General features: G+C 36.7%; 1 protein-coding gene across 1 annotated transcript in view; it reads right to left on the bottom strand.

The window, feature by feature from the left end:
• CDH4 (cadherin 4) overlaps positions 1-17,011 on the bottom strand; it is a 1,168,514-nt gene that overhangs the window by 571,949 nt on the left and 579,554 nt on the right. The window lies entirely within an intron of this gene.

Consider the following 17,011-nt stretch of genomic DNA (forward strand, 5'->3'; position numbering starts at 1 on the left):
AACAATTTTCAGCAGGAGAAATTAAAGTTGTTTTTTGTGTTTGGATGAAAAGCTTCAGTTTGGTTTTATTGCTTAGGTAACAAATGAACCATCCTTAGTTTATGCCCCAAAGTACACTGAAGGTCTGTTTATGTGTCTGATTTTACTGGTACTGATATTTCCAAGGTGGTTTAAAAACAAAAATGAAAAGCAAATATTGCCACAATTCTAGTTCTGATAGAATTGCTTTGAAAACAGCAGATTGAGTGGCAACTCTAGCTAGTGACTTTAAAGCTGATTTTCCTTACTATTTGCATGAAGAGTTCATGTTAATATTAATGGAAATTATGCACATGATATGAAGGAAAAATAAAACCTACTTTCTTTGGTCTGTTCGTACTGGGTCATAAATTTGGTTCTATGTCTCTCTCTTACTTTTAATTGAATAAATATTAAGTGCCTACTATGTACACATGAGCCATTGAAATTCTCCTTGTGATGTGGAGGTGAACCTGTGACAATGTGACTATGCTAGGGGAATGTAAGTTCTGAAAGGTCCTATTAAACTGGAAAGTCTTAGCATTAGGGCTGAATTCAGTTTGGAGAGGCTGATAAGAAACTGAAATCTGCAAAGAGAATAAAAAAACACAAACAGGCACTCCCTTGCCCTTAAGGAGTTTCCACTCTGATGGTATAAGGATAACACAAAATAATGGTAGATTATTGAAAAGAATTGGGGTAGAGGGAAGAAAGTACCCAGACAGCAATGAAATTCATGAGATTTGCTACTTTACATTTGCAAATGCTTCTGGACTCCATTAAAAGCTTAGGTAACTTTTACTAACATGCCTTGTACCTTAGCCAAGCAGATGTTGGGAAGGCGAGGACAGAACACTGAGGAACACGCAGCAGGGCAGCCAACTGCCAGTGAATTAATGAACAGTTTGTAGAACTCCAGGAGTTTCACAAAAATTCTGATTCTTTTAGGAAATGCTGGCAAGCCCCTTTGTCTCTTGGCAGGAAATGTACTAACTTAGCAGCGCAGACTCTGCTGGTCTATTTCCATTGGGGGAATCAAATGAAAAGCAAACAAAAACCACCACCTGATGTTGCTGGATTAACTAACTTCTATATTCAGCCTATGTTTAAATGTCCAAGGTCTACCCTCCCTTTCAATATGAGAATGTTTGTTAGGGATCAGGAAGAGGAGATTTAGAATATCAATACTCCATCTTTTGGAATGGTAGTCACTATATGTCAGTCATCCTATAAGCAATATTCCAGGTTGATCTACAGAGTTGTAAATGCATGGATGGATGGATGGATGGATGGATGGATGATAGATAGATAGAATAAGCATACATTTATTATTCACTTATTATGTGCCAGGCATTGTGCTAAGCACAGGATATATATATATATATATATATATATATATATATATATATATATATATATATATATATATATATATATATATATATATATAATTATGGAGTAATAGTTTAAATCTGAAAGGTACCAGAGGTCATCTAGTTAAACTTATTTATTTTACAAATGAGGAAACTGAGGTCCAGAGGTCAAGTGGCTTGCTCAAGTAAGTGGCAGAACTAACATCTGAAGTGAGGTCTTCTGCCTCTGAAATAGCACTCTTGAGAATTGTAGAGGATGAAAATATAACAGTGTTCAGGAAAGGATTGGAAGAAATCATGGATGATAAATACTTCATTAATTTAAAAGGAAGTACCTACCAAGCCTTGGGTGAAAGCACTATGGTAGTTAAGCTTCCACTAAATGCCCTCTTGATTCATCTTTCTGAGAACAACACTAACTTGGATGCATCATTTGTCAGACTCAGGGTAGCATTTTGAATGTTTTTTTATGATTACTTCTATTGACCATGTTACCCCCTATTCAATAAACTTCAATGGCTCCCTATCACCTCCATGATCAAATATAACATACTCTGTCATCCAAAGTCCTTTACAACTTGCTCCTTCCCTATCTTCCCAATCTTTTTATACTTCACTCCCTCCTTCCATACCCATCCTTGCTATAAATTGGTTAAATGACATTAGCATCCTCCCTATTGCTGACACAAGGCACTCAATCTCCTGCCTCAGAGTGTTTTCATTGTTCCACCATGCCTGAAATCCACTTCTTCTTCATCTGCAGCTTTTGGTCTCTTCAGCTTCCTTCAAGTCCCAGGTAAAAATCCTACTTTCTACAGGGAGTCTTTCCCAATCCCCCTTAATTCTAGTGCTTCCACTCTGTTGATTGTCTTTAATTTATTTTGCATGTAGTTTGTTTGTACATAGTTCTTATGTGGGCTCCCTCATTAGACTGTGAGCTTCTTGAGATCAAGCACTGTGCTTTTGCTTTTATTTACAGCTCCAGTACTTAGTATAGAGTCTGGCATATAGTAGACTCCAAATAAATGTTTATTGGCTGACTAACTAACATGCCACATGACAGTTACTAAGCATGTCAGGCATTTTAATAAATATTTAATAAAAATTTTAATAAAACCTGATAAGGTTTTTAAACTAATTTGTATAATAAAAATAACTATGAAGAGCGCTAAAATGTTAACTAGCCTATAGATGGAGTATCTATATAGCACTTATATATCTACAGACTAGAGCAGAGAGGTAGAGTACTGAAATGTATACAGAGCCAGTCTCAGAGTCAGGGTAACATTGATTCAAGTACCGTCTCTGAAACATGCTGGTCATGTTCCAGGGCGAGTAATTTAAACTTGCTGTTTTAGGCAATGTGCAAAGACCATATGTCCTGGAGAATGTTCCAGCCTTCACTGGTAGAGAGAGTTTCCTCACTTGACAATATCCTGTACCAATGAAATCACAGGTCTTGTCCTTGAGCTTGTAGCAGATTCTATCAGACATGGATCTGTATCCCAGGAGAACACTCCACAAAGCTTCTAGCACAGAGATTCTGGGGGGATGGATCATTTGATTAAATATGACTCAGCATACTAAATAAACAATCATACCTTTTGTCGGCTGAATAAATATGTTCTACACACATATTTTTCAAATCTATAAATTAAGAGAAACTTATTTAAAAGTGTTACTGAATTCATCATCACTTTTTTTCACATATTTTCTCAGTCTACGGTTATTAATAGTTAGACTATCCTGAAGGAAGAATCTTTAAAAACCATGGGAAACACTAATCTAGAACTGAGATCGAAAATATAGGTCATGACAGCTGGAGAACTGATCATTGCTGTAATTCAATTCATTATGTTCTCATTAATACTTTCTTATATGGGAAAAACGCTAGGCATTAGGGGTATGCAAACAGAAATGAAACAGTTCCTACCTATGATCAGTCAGATAGCATTAATTACCACCTACTATGTGCCAAACATGGAGCTAAGAGCCTGGGATACAAAGAAAGGAATAAATAGTATGAAAGAAGGGTACAGCATACACATAATTATGTGACTAAGAGATAATTTAAGAAGGAAGAAGGTTATTGTGTTTTTCCTTCATTCTTGAAGAGGACCATGACATCAGGGAAAAGATGGCATGACTGGATTCTGATGTGAGGGATCCTCACTTTCTCCTCCAGAGTCATCTGGATCCAATGGTTAGATAGACCACAGGATGACTGGACATAGCCCAGGATGCAAAGGGAGACCCTGGACCTTTTAAGCTAAGGTCTTTTCAGGTTCTCACTTTCAGAGAGGTAACTCCCATTCAGTGAATAGGCCTCTTTAAGAAGTGAGTCAAGGGATGACTCTTTTAATAATAATAATAATAAAATCAGACTGGGAAGGGAAGACACTCAAGGTTGATGGCCAAAAGAGAAACAGTCACTATCTACATTCACTTTGAGCTAAGATGGTCCCCCCAAAATAGCCATAAAGTGGTACTTGGGCAGGGACCTATTGTCCAATCCATGAGCTCCAGGATGAAATGGGTTTAAGGCTTGGTCTTTGGGAAAGAAATCTAGCCAGTAAACCCCAAGTTAACTAGGCAGATTTTGGCCATCAAAATTTACCTTCCTTTGGAGAAGACGGGCAGAGGCAAAAAGGAAGAAGAGACCATTAACAAATAGAAGACTCAGGATATACTTTCCATGAGAGGTGGCACCTAGGGGTGGCAAAGGGAGGATGTGTTCCATTCATGCAGGTCAAGAAGGATAAGAACTGAGAAAAGTCAATAATTCTCTGTGGAGAGATTGTTGGTAAAATTGGAGAGAGAAGGTTAAGTTGGGTGCTAGAGTTCAAAGTCAGATTGTAACGGTTTGAGAAGTGAGTGGGAAATGAGGAAGTGATGAGTATAGAGCACTTTCTCTAAGAGTTTAGCTATGAAAGGGAAGGGTAGGGTTAGGCCAAGGTTTTTGAAGAATAAGGAAGACCTAGGGATATTTGTAGGCTATTGAGAAGTATAGTCAGTAAAGGTGATGAGAATGAAGATTGCAGTATAAGTGATTTGGGGGGAAATTAGGGGATGTATGATTAGGGTAAGTTGCTGGAATCATTGATGGGAAAAGGATAAGATTAAAAGCATAAACAGAGAAAATGTCCTTGGTAGGAAGAGTGCCATCTTCGTCAGAGGTAAAGAAGGTCATGTTTTTGGGAAGAGAGAAGATTTGGAACAGTTGCTGTGGGGAAATGCTAGAGACAGTCAATCAAGGAAGAACAAAATGACTGCTGTGCAGCAATTAGAACCCAGTTGAGATTACATAACATAAATTTGTAATGGACCCCATCAGCAGGGAAATGTGACACTCAATGCAGCAGCCTAAGAATAGAAGAATAGAGAAGGCAGAAGGGGGCAGGAGGGATTGATGGAGAACAGAAGAAAGACTGGGGACAATGGGAAAATGAGGGCAAGGAATTCAAAGGTGGAAGTTGGTGTACAGTTAGTTAATTACAGGGTCAAGAATGCAAGGGAAAGGAAGGGAGCAAGGCCTGGGTCATTGATTTACTAGGAATAGGATCTACAAATTCTAGAAAAACAGTATGAAACTATACACAAAAATTTGATCAACTATGCATACCCTGTGATATCACAATAGCTACGCCAGGCCTCTATTCAAAGGGATTAAAAAAAGATAAAAAGAACTCACACACACAAAAATATTTATAGTGACTCTTTTTAGTGAAGAGCCGGAAACTATGGGTTTGCCTATCAATTAGGAAGTGGCTGAACAAGTTATATGCATGATAAAAATGACAATTAAGGAGAAACCTAGGAAGACTTGTCTGAAGGGAGGCAGCATGAAGTGAGCAGAAATGAGAGAATGACTTATATAACAACAACAACAAAATGTTAAAACACATGACTTTGAAGTACTTGAGAACTCTGATCAATCCTATGACCAAACAGGAATCTAGAGAACCAGTGAAGAAGCATGTTGCCCACTTCTTTGAAGAGTTGTGATGGACTCAAGATACAGAACGAGGAATATATTTTTTGACACAGTCACTGTAGAAATTTATTTTGCTTGACTAAGCATATTCATTACAGGATTTTTCCCCTGATGGGGAGCAATTTGGAGGAAAATAAAATAAAATGTAAAGTATGGCAATGGGAGGGAAGTGATGAACTGAGAAAACAAGGAATGGTGGACAGATTGGAAGTCTCAGTGACGATGAAGAGTAGACTGAGACGAGAATGAGAAATGGAAAGATCGGAATTCATGATTGGAGAAAGGAATTTCTAGAGTTTTAGAGTCTCCAGCCTATTAGTCATCTGTTGACCCTTTCTTCCTACTCTTCCTTATGTAGCTTATATTGTTTTCTTCAAGAAAAAGTTTGAAGATTATTCTTCTTCAGGCTTAGTGTTAATTCTCAGAAAACTGAATCTTGGGTTATATATGATTTGAAAAGTCTTGAAGATATTGTTGAGTTGTGTACACAACTTAGATACTCTTAGATACAACTTGGATACACAATGGTTGTATCTAAGAAAGAGAAAAGTTTTCAGTTGTAGAGTTGTAACCAGAACATATTTTCTTTCTTGGATCATTTAGTTGTTAAGTTGTTCTTATAAATTCAGAATTTTATAAGATGTAAAAATCTGAACCTTAAGGTTAACATTTTTTTCTATTTATGATTTATTCTATATCCTACATGCCTATAAAAAAACATTTGTATATGTGGTATATTTTTACCCAGCATATAAATTCACATAAACATCTTCAATAGAAGGAATATTATATCAAACTCATATGAAATGAATCTCTGCCAGAGCTGAATGAGACAGTAACTCTCTATTCATTTTAATAAACTATAGTCTTTATAAAAAGAAAAACACAGGGTTTCTTAAAGACTAGCCAAGAAACATTCAACATTTGTTCTGATACATATTTTCACTGAATGCATTTTCCCAAAGAAATGCTAATGCAAATGAATGTGTTAGCAGATAATATCTACTTTCAGGAAATAAGTATATACATACATTGCCAGAAGTAAAGAAATGTCCTTCTAACAAATGCCATGAATCCATAAATTTGACAGTTGAGATGAATACAGTTCTTTCTGGATTAGAATGGTCCACCAGGGCATTCTAATACCCATCTGCAGGTGAGCCAAGAACATAATGTATTATCTGGGCAGCCACAAAAGCAAGATAATCTCACATCCATGACAACAATTTTTCCTTCCATTCATTGTTTTCTGAACCTCAGTGTGTCTTTCATGTTCCACTTCCAATATCAGGCAACTTCCCTGGTTTAGTGTATGTCCAACGACTCCGATATTAGGTTTTATATTACCTCTGAGGATCAAATACTACTCTATTTGAAGTCCTTCTATTACTCAAACAGCTGGATAGAGGCATGGGATGAATAAATAGGAACCCAATTCTTTACATGCTAATAGAGAGTTCTTTTTAAAGGGGAGGAAGAATAATTGCTTATGGAAAAATGAGAATTCAGGAATGGGTCAACCAAAGGTACAGTGCTGAATGAAGTCAAAGGAAGAAGAGGGCCTCTCTCTAGACCCAGTCAACTCAACAGCTTCACAAGAGTGAATTTAACTGTAGCTGACGCTTCACTACAACAAAATGGCATTTCCAGAGGTCTTCAAGTATGGCACAACACTTTCTCTACAAATATAGACTACACAAATATATGTGTGTGCATATTTTTCCTCTGCTCAAATTCAACCTTGAAGAAGAGGAGAGAGATCTTGAAAAAATAATGAATATCATTGGTTCCAGGAACCCCCCTCTCAGTCTACAAGGCCAGTGAGAATTCACAATGGTTCAATGTCTTAAGGCAAGGACATTATTCTAGTTTTTCTGGTGTTTCCAAATCCTAACCATAAAACAACAAAAGCTCTCTCTCCTGTGTCTAGGAGTACTTTGGGGGTTGTGCAAATGCATTCTTAACTCTGATTTTTGAGGAAAGCTTTTTGAGATTTCTACGTAAGGCTTACTCTAGTCTCCCAGTCAGTCTGCATTGCATAAATGACTAGATAGAATTCCTTTTATTTTTTTTCCTTCTCAGAACAAGAGATTTCAAACTAAAAGGTTTCTTAAAACATATACACAGTTATAAAGTTTCATGAATTGTCTAACATTCTTGTCACCTTTGGGGTAATTTAAGCCTCATTTTTATGCATCATGGAAAATCTTAACAATTTGGAAAGAGTATTTTCTATGATTTCAACAAAAGAGAACACTCATACTGAGCCCTGCAAAAAGCTACTTAGTTGTGAAGTGCAGTATGCAATTTGCAGGTAATTCACATCAAATTATGTCTCTCATTTGGCTGTGTACTTCAGGACAAAACAACAATAACAAAAAAGCCAAATGCATGCCTTTAAAATGCCAATGCTCTTCTCCCTCTCCCATCCCCACCCCAAGATTAGTTTTTGAATATTAGGCAATTCTAATGCTTTACCTTTTGTGAGTTACAGAGAAATGACTCATCAATAAATATAAGACATTGATTGTACAGGGACCAAAGATGATCACTTGAATGGCCACAACTTCATCTCGTGGGCAAAGATATAGCTGCATTTTACTGTGTAAGTGGGAGAATAGTGATGTGCATTCAAAGCAGAGTTCACACGTGTGGGCAGATGGAAGTAAAGAAGAGTAAAATGCTCAAGAACTGTAACCTCCCATCCCCACCATGTACTTCTTATATTTATTTCTTAGATCATTTTTACAAATAAATAACTGTTTTCTCTCCCTTCCAATTCCTTATTCCCCTCCCCCATTGAGAAAGAAAAAAACGACAAATCCTCTATTACAGATATGGATAATTGAACAAAATAAATTCAGGGAATGGCCATTTTAAAAAAATATGCCTCAGTCTGTACCCTGCGTCCATCACCTCTCCATTAGGTGGGCAGCATGTTTCAATATGAGTCCCCTGCAATAATAATGTTGATCATTTTCTAAGGTTTTCAAAGTTGGTTATTTTTACAATATTGTTAGTCTATATATCATTTTCCTAGTTCTCACTTTACTTTTCATCACTTCCCATGTCTACTCAAGTTTCTCTGAAATCAACCCCATTATCATTTCTTGGGGTAGCAGATGGTGTCGTCGATAGAGCCCTGGGTCTGAATTCAGGAAGAGCTGGGTTCATATGTAGCCTTAGATACTTGTTATCTGTGTGACTCTGGACAAGTCACTTAACTTTTCTTTTCCTCAGTTTTCTTAACTGTAAAAAGAAGGTAATAATAAGATCTATTTCTCAGGGTTGTTGTGAGGATTAAATGATATATATATATATTTTATATTATGAGATAATATTTTAAAGACAGTGCAATATCTGGTTTATTAGAAATGCTTATTCCCTTTCTCTTCTTATAAAATAATATTATTCTATCATATTCAAATACTAAAAGCTATACAGCTTTTCCTTCATTACTGGGTACCCCTTCAGTTTCTAATTCTTTGCTATGGAGAATAGATCTGCTATAAGTATGTTCATATATATTTGTCCTTTTCTTTCTTTAATCTCTTTGGAGGCATAGAACTAGTAGTGGTGTCACTGGGTTAAGGAGTATGCAATTTAATAATTTTTCTTTTGAGTATAATTATAAATTTCTTTCCATTCCAGAATGGAGTGTGCCTATTTTCTCATAGCCTTTCCAACATTTGTCATTTTCCTTTAAAAAAAAAATACACACACACACACATACACACACACACATATATATATCAACTTTGACAATCTGATTGATGTAAGGTAAAACACATAATTGGTTTAAATTGCATTTCTCTAATTAGTAATTTAAACCACTTTATTTTCATATGGTCACTGATAGCTTGGATTTCTTCCTCTGAAAACTGTCTACCACATACTTCTTAAGAGCCATAAAACACCGAGAAATATCTTTCCCACAGACATTTCTGATATAGCCACCACTCTCCCACTCATGGCTTTAAATAAATTATTTAATGTTTCTATTTCAGCTATATTGCTTATAGATATTTACCTAAACCAATGGAGGGTTGGCTGGTTCTGGAGTCAGAAGATCTAGGTTGAATTCCATGTTTTTCTATTTACTATCTATGAGACATGAGCTAACTCACCACCCCTTTGGAACTCACTTTCTGAATTTGAAAATTATAGAATTGGATTTGATGGTCCCTAATATCCTTTTCCAGCTCTTAATCTTAGGATTTTAATTCTCTTTCATAGGATGAAAAAGTAGTTATCATCTTCATTACATTACAAATATCAAAGATATTTTTGTTATGTAAACATTTATAGTAATGTTTAATAATTTGAAATCTTGAGAGGGAGGCTGAGTAACTAAAAAAGTCTCAATTATAAAATGCTTTTTTCTAATCTATATATAAATACAATGTAATAGCTAAAAACATGTCAAATATTTCTCCCTAAATGGCTTAAGGAATAGATAAGGAGAGTTTTCAGCATTTATTGTACATAAATGAACATTGTTAAAATGCTAAAAAAAATTAATTTGTTACATAGGCTAAATGTTCCACCTATAATCTCATTTATATTAATTTGCTTACCTGTATCTTCCCCCTCCCCATAGATTCAGTAAAAGCCTATACTAGCTCAGATTCTGACTTTACTACAGATTTTGAGCTAGCAAATCATGAAATTTTTACTATATAACATAATAGCCCAGGAAGAACTTGGTAAGATGCTCCTGAATGCCTCTTATATCCATATCAAGATAATTTCTGGTTAACACTTTTTCATCTCCCGTTGACAAGGTTAGCTCTATATTAAGGTATGAACTTGTCTACCCTGAGGCAATCTTCTTGCCCCATTAAGGATGACAATAGAATTGTGGTTAGTCCTATATCTGAGCTTTGCCCATGACTTGACCTTTAAATGAAGGGTTGTAAAATAGAGAGGAAATAGATCTGAGACAGATTAAGTGAAGTCATTTGGACGTACAGCAACTTCTTTGGAGAGACACCTATACAGTTCCATTACCCTGTGGTTCCTTCTAAGGAACCATGTGTGTCAAGGAGTAACATAACATGAAAAGAGGAGGAAGCAACATAGCCCCAGAGATGGCAGAGGATAAAAGCAGCAATGGAATGGTGAGTGGTTTTGAGACAAAGCTATGAATACAAGTCAATAGCAATAAAATTAAAACGGCAAATTGAGGAGTTTGGAACAAACATTAATTACTGGATCAAGTCTCCTAGACTTAGAGGATGAGTTCCTGTACAACGGAAAGTTCCTGGTTCAAATAAGAACCAGAAACGATATGGAGAAGCAAACCTATCTGACCTTTAATTGGTACTGTGAATTATATGGATTAGGTCTTTCAGAAAAGAGTTAATTATTTAATCACCCTCACATATTTTCTGCTTTTGGTTATATGTCAAATCCAGAAGAGTGCTAAAAATTGAAAGATCCCTGGTGTAAGTGGGGGTCACCAGAGGAACTACCTGAGGTGGGAGCTCACTGTATGAGAACCACAACTCTATAGCACTAAATTATTTTTTCCTTATTGTGGGGCAACAGGCAGCAGCAGGGAGTGGGGTGAACTATGTAGGGATCATTATAAAGCTAACCAACTATATAATTCTCTATAGAAATGAAACTCATTGGACAGGAAGAATGGTTAGTTAGATGTGAGTCTGGGTTTTCTGATGGCTTAAATACAATATGAACTGTCCATGGTACCTCATTAGTTTGAGTGCTTGAAAGAAAATGAGAGAACAAAATATTCCCTTCCTTCCTTCCTTCTTTCTTTCTTTCTTGGAGGCCTAGACATGAGTTAAAATCTGATTTTCTCAGGAGAAATTTGGAGAAGTCTTCAAAATTAAACCTGGTTCATATCAAGTAATTCCACAGTTATTGACCATGAGTTATAAAAGGTCCTTTGGGATTAATGGCAAAGTACCTTAGAGATTATCTAAGCCCCCATACCTTATTTTTGACATCCGAGGATAAAGAGACCCAGAGTAACTGCTAAATAATTTACCCAATGTTTCCTATGTGGCAAGTAGCAGATTTGAACCCATATCTGCTGATCCCAAATAGAGGACTCAGAGAACTGCACGACCTATTGACTAATATCAACCAGTAGAGCTCCCATGACTTTACCGTGTCCATCTCCAAGCGGAGCCCTACCTATATCTCACCTCCCATCATGGTTCATGAGGTTTCCCACTAGGCAGAGCCAACAACTGTCTCCTAACACCCCAATACTTGTACTTTTGACCCTCTTTTTCCTTCAGTGGCCACAATACTCTGGCGAAGTCAAGAGTAGCTGTTTCTTAGGAAAATATTGGAAACCTTTGATAAGAGACTTAATGAATCAGATCAAGAAAATGAGAGCCTTAATAGAATATCACTTTCTGTTTTGGAAATGTTACTAAATAGCATTATCAGTTCCCTTGATCTGACATTTAAAAGATTTTCTTTGTGGCCTGACTCCAGTCAATTATATGTTACTCCTGACATAATAATGGCAAACATTAATGGAATGTTAAAAAGACAGGCTGTACTGAACAGCCTCTTAATGTACGTATTTTAAGGCGATAACCTTATTTGGACAACCTGGAATTAGGCCTAAATTCTCCAGCTCCCTGGTCAGTCATTACCTATTTCATTCAAATGGCAAAATGGCATAATTTCCTTCTTTACTGAGGTTATAATATTCTTGAAGAGGAGTCAGTGTCAGTATCATGTGCCTTGGCTTCCTTCTGTCTATACTTAGCGGAAGCATCACCTAGATTAGTTTAGCCTTAGTCTGCAAATGGACCCCTACCTATCATTCAACGCTGCTGTGTCTTTGATTGAACACACTCCCTGTTGCTAGCATGGTTCATCTTAACTTCTACCACAGGGACAGAGAACACAATGTTACCCGAAGAGGATAGGATTTGGAGTCACAAGGACTGAGTGTAAATCCTGTCTCAGCTAGTTATGTGACCTTGGGCGAGCTAACTAACTATTCTGAGCCTCAGTTTCCTAATCCATAAAATGAAGATAAGAAAAACATCCCTAAATATTGTCTCATCCTAAGAATCAAAGAATATGAAGAATTCCAAGAATGGGAATAAAAATGGCACCTATGCCCCAGAGTTATTATAAGAATAAAATGAGATATTTGGAAAATTCTTTGCAAATCTTAAGGTACTGCTATCATCATCATCAAATGAGTTAACGTATACAAAGAACTTTGTAAGCCTTAAAGCAATATTATTACTCTTAGTTCTATTAAAGGAATTTTGAACATCATGAATTAGGGGGATTTTGGGGGGAAGATGAAAGGACAAGGGAGAAATCTCTTTTGCCCACTGCTAAAACCACAGCCAAGGGCAGAACTGCTCCTACTCAGTCTTCTCATAAGACCTGCCATAGAAATTATAGGTACTTGACTAAAAAAACTAAAAAAAAAAAAACTAACCTAAAAAACCCCCACAAAGAACAATGTGATTAGTGTCTGTATGATATCAAACAAAGTAGTTTGGTGGCTATTGCTCATTGAAACGATTGCTTTTTAGATGAGTTGTTTTTGGCTTCTTTCAGACACAGTCAGGCACAAAGAGATTGAGAGGGAAAGAGAAAGAGGAAAGGAAAGAGCACATTGCCTGATCTGCTCAAAACACAGGAGCAGAAGCTTTAGGGAATAGCAGGTGGAAATGGTGTGACTTTATCAGTAAAACAATATCTGTGCAAACATCATTTTTTCCTCATACTGGCCCCTCTTTGACCTTTATATATCAGAGCTCTTTAATCTGGTGTTTCAGGTGGTAGACACTGACCTATCCATTCAGCCAACAAGCATTATTAAGCATTTACTGTGTGCCGATCACTGTTTTAAGGGATGGGAAAACAAGCAAAGGCCAAAACAGTCAAAGACTTCACTTTCTAATGGGGGAAACAGCATGTAAATAACTAAGTTCTCTATAAGCTATACCTAGCAGGGGTGCTCTGTAGCCAGCTTGCACTGGGCTATCGTTGTTAAATTTTCAGTGTGAGAATTTACACCTTGGAAACCTTCAAACAATGCAAATAATTTGATTTATTGTTTTATTGACTGTCTAGGTTTGAGAAAGTGAAGGAGAAAAATGTTAAAATGCAGATAAACATCCAAAATGTGTTGTGTACAATTTTTTCAGAAAGTCAGGTGTTAAACATTTACTTGTATACTTTCAGATTTAGGGTAGCTGGAAGATTATCTCAGAGGGGAAGGCTGTAGAAGCTAGGTAAAGGGGTGGAGAACCTGTCCTCCAGACTACATATGACCTTCTAGGTGCTCAAGTACAGCCATTTGACTGAAGCCAAACTTCATAGAACAAATCCCCTTACTAAAAGGATTTATTCTGTAAAACTGGGGCTCAGTCAAAAGACCTCATCCAAAGTTGCCCGCCCCTGAGCTAGAAGGTGGGGCAGGAAAGATCTCCTGTAACAGGTGGGGCAGAAAGCTGAGTTTTGAAGGAAGCCTTACAGAATTTTTTATATTCATTTTCTCCAAAATGAGAACTCAGTACCAAGTTCTGTTAATATAAGAGACATTTCCATTTCCATACTGCAAGTGAAAGATTCATAATTTCATTCATGTGAATGGTCCTTCCATTGATACAGATTGAAACCTTTTCATGACTCAGTAAATGGTCTTTAAGAGTCCCTGAGGATCAGAAAAAGAAACCAATCACTTAGTGGCCAGCCTTCTGGTGCTGAAAGTTTTCAGTTATATTCAGAGTTTCCAGCTTGGTAGGATCTGCTAGAACTAGTCCTCTGCTGGTCTAGTTTTCAAGAACCCCACCCCCTTTCCATATCATCATGAGGCATCAGAGAAGGACTTTTGAGGAGGAAGGTAATAAACAGTCTTGAATTAAAAAAAAAAAATGCTCTTTATGTTTTTTGGAGGAATGATACCACACAAATCCAAAGAATTCCAATTAGAGTTCCTTGAAATTATTAGCCATACGTGCTTCTGAAATCTTTATTAAATGGTGTTTCAGATAATGTACCATTCACATATATGTAGTGGCTTCCAATTGCCTAAGAAATAGCTTGGAATTTCAGACTCTCCAAACTCTGGATGTCTTCCTTGATTTACTTCTTATCATTCGATGGCATGGACTCTCACTGTGATGTGGGCATGGGTTCAGATTATACTCCTGATTCTGACACTTCCTACCTCTGGGATTATAAGCAAGTTACCTCATCAACAAAATGGAGATAATAATACCTGCAGCACTTGCTTTGCAGGGGGTATTGTTAGGCTCAAATGAGATAATATATGTAAAATGTTTCACAAATGTCCCCAAATCCCACCTTCTACAGGAATCCTCCTCTAATCTCTCTTAATTCCAGTGCTTTCTGTCTTTGAATTATTTCCTATTTATCCTGTATATAGCTTGCTTTGTTTGTATTGTTAGCATGTTCCCCGTTAGATTGTAAGCTCTTTGAGGGCAAAAACTATCATTTGCCCCCTTTTGTGTCCCCAGCATTTAGCACAGTGCTTGGCACATAGTAGGCACTTAATGAATATTTATTGAATTGAAATACTAAAGCATAATATAAGTGCCATTTGTTACTTTTTTCATTCTCACCTTTTTTCAATCAAATTAAAATAGAAGTGGTCTTGAGGCATGTTTTTAATCATATTATTCCTTTATATTTAATGTTCTCTGGAAAATTGAGAAAGTATATATTTTTTGTAATTGAATTAAAGTGGTGAGGAGTAAACTCATCTTTACTAGACTCACTAAATGCAACACTGGGGTAATTCTAATAACCAACAGGATGATGATATTGTGTTTGTCCTTCATTCTCGAAGAAGACCATGACATTAAGATGATGGCATGACTTGCAGTTATATTTGATTTGAGTGAGGGAGGGCTGTGCAAGGTCATCAGCCTCACTTTCTCCTCCGGAGCCATCTGGGTCCAGTGACCAGATATTCATCAGGTGGTTTGGAGATGGCCCAGGATGATAGGGAGACTAGGGTCTTATCAGATTCTCACTTTGAGTGAGATACACCCATTCAATGAATAGATATCTTTAAGTAGTTACTCAAAGGATGGCCCCTTTAATTAAAAAAAATCAGACTGGAGGGGAAGACCTTCAGGATTGCTGGGTAAAAGAGAAACAGTTACTATCATAGATTGGACAACAGGGTGATGACAATGATTCTAATCAAAGCTTTCTCCTGCCTCCATTCCTTCTCCATACAGTCTTCCAGTTCCTTAACCTTCTGTCTTTGCCTGTTATTTTCTCCTTTCTTTCAGACATACCTCAGTTTCCTCGAACTAACTAGAAACTGGTCCTTCTCTAAACTCAACAGATATTAGGTACCTATTACATGAAAATCCTTATATTTTCTCAGGTCATATTTTTTTACCCCTAACTTTTCTACTCATTCACTATCATGTATTCTCTCTCTCTCTCTCTCTCTCTCTCTCTCTTTCTCTCTCTCTCTCTCTCCTTTTAATATCTTGCTATCTACATATCAAGCTTCTCAACATCTGTGGCCATATTTTTTTTTTACTTTAGGTTTTCTTCCCCTTGAAGTACAGTGTCCTGTACACAGAAGTGCTTAATATATGCCTGCTTAATTGAAGAATAACATTAAAAGTAAATATCATCTTTATAAAAATACAAATGCATAGCTTGCAGCCCTCAAAATTATTATGTAGAAAATGAAACAAAAGTTTATTTTTTTTGTTCCATCTTACTTTAGAGGACTTTTATTTATTTCTATTAAGAGTGATGTTTAATTTGAAAATAAAATCAGTCTTTTAAGTGGTACAAATTTGAAGTGGCTATTCCACATGATGCAAAATGTGGAGATTAATTTCCTAGAGGACTTTTTTTTTCAGTGTATCCTCTCCTATTTTGTCATATTGTCTGGAAGAGCTATGTGATTTTTATTTTCCCCTTAGCAATGAGGTAATTTGCCTGTGTTATTTGCTCTGTGGACATCTCCATAACCTATTCTAAATTTATTTCATGATGTCTCTTGAAGGCACTATACCTCCAAGACATGTTGGATCAAATTAATGAAGTCAACACGATACTAACAAGCCCTCCCCAACCTGCAAGAAGCAGATATGCTGTGAACATTGATAGACAAATATTAAAAATATAATTCTTTTGGACTCCATCCACATGCTCCTGAGATAATGAGGCCTTAACAAAGATGTAGATGCTCATGCGGAATATCAGATCTGACGTTTCATTTGAGGTGAAAATTGCCAGTCTTCCTAACGACCTCTTTTCTTGCCAGGTATAAGAGGAGGAAAAAAACGACTGAAGTGTTAAAAACTGACTTCTCACAGCCACGATTACAATCTCAACATGTCACCCTTAACTGTGGAGTTCTTAAATGGAGAGAATAAAAAAGTTGGCTAGAAAAGAAAACTGGCACAGAGTATATACCCATATTTCCTTCAAGTTTAAAAAAGCCAGGGCCAGGGCTTAAAGTCACAGGGTTGTTGATCTGAATCCCATGAGTGCCAATTTGCATGGCCCTTGCATGGTCTCTTATGACCATTGACTATTAGAGCTGATGGAGGGGTTTATACCAATGATTATTCCCTCCTTTCCCAGGAGTCACCTCTTCACCTGAGCAGCCAGT

The sequence above is a fragment of the Notamacropus eugenii genome, chromosome 1, assembly GCF_028372415.1.
Source record: "Notamacropus eugenii isolate mMacEug1 chromosome 1, mMacEug1.pri_v2, whole genome shotgun sequence".
Lineage (NCBI taxonomy): Eukaryota > Metazoa > Chordata > Mammalia > Diprotodontia > Macropodidae > Notamacropus > Notamacropus eugenii.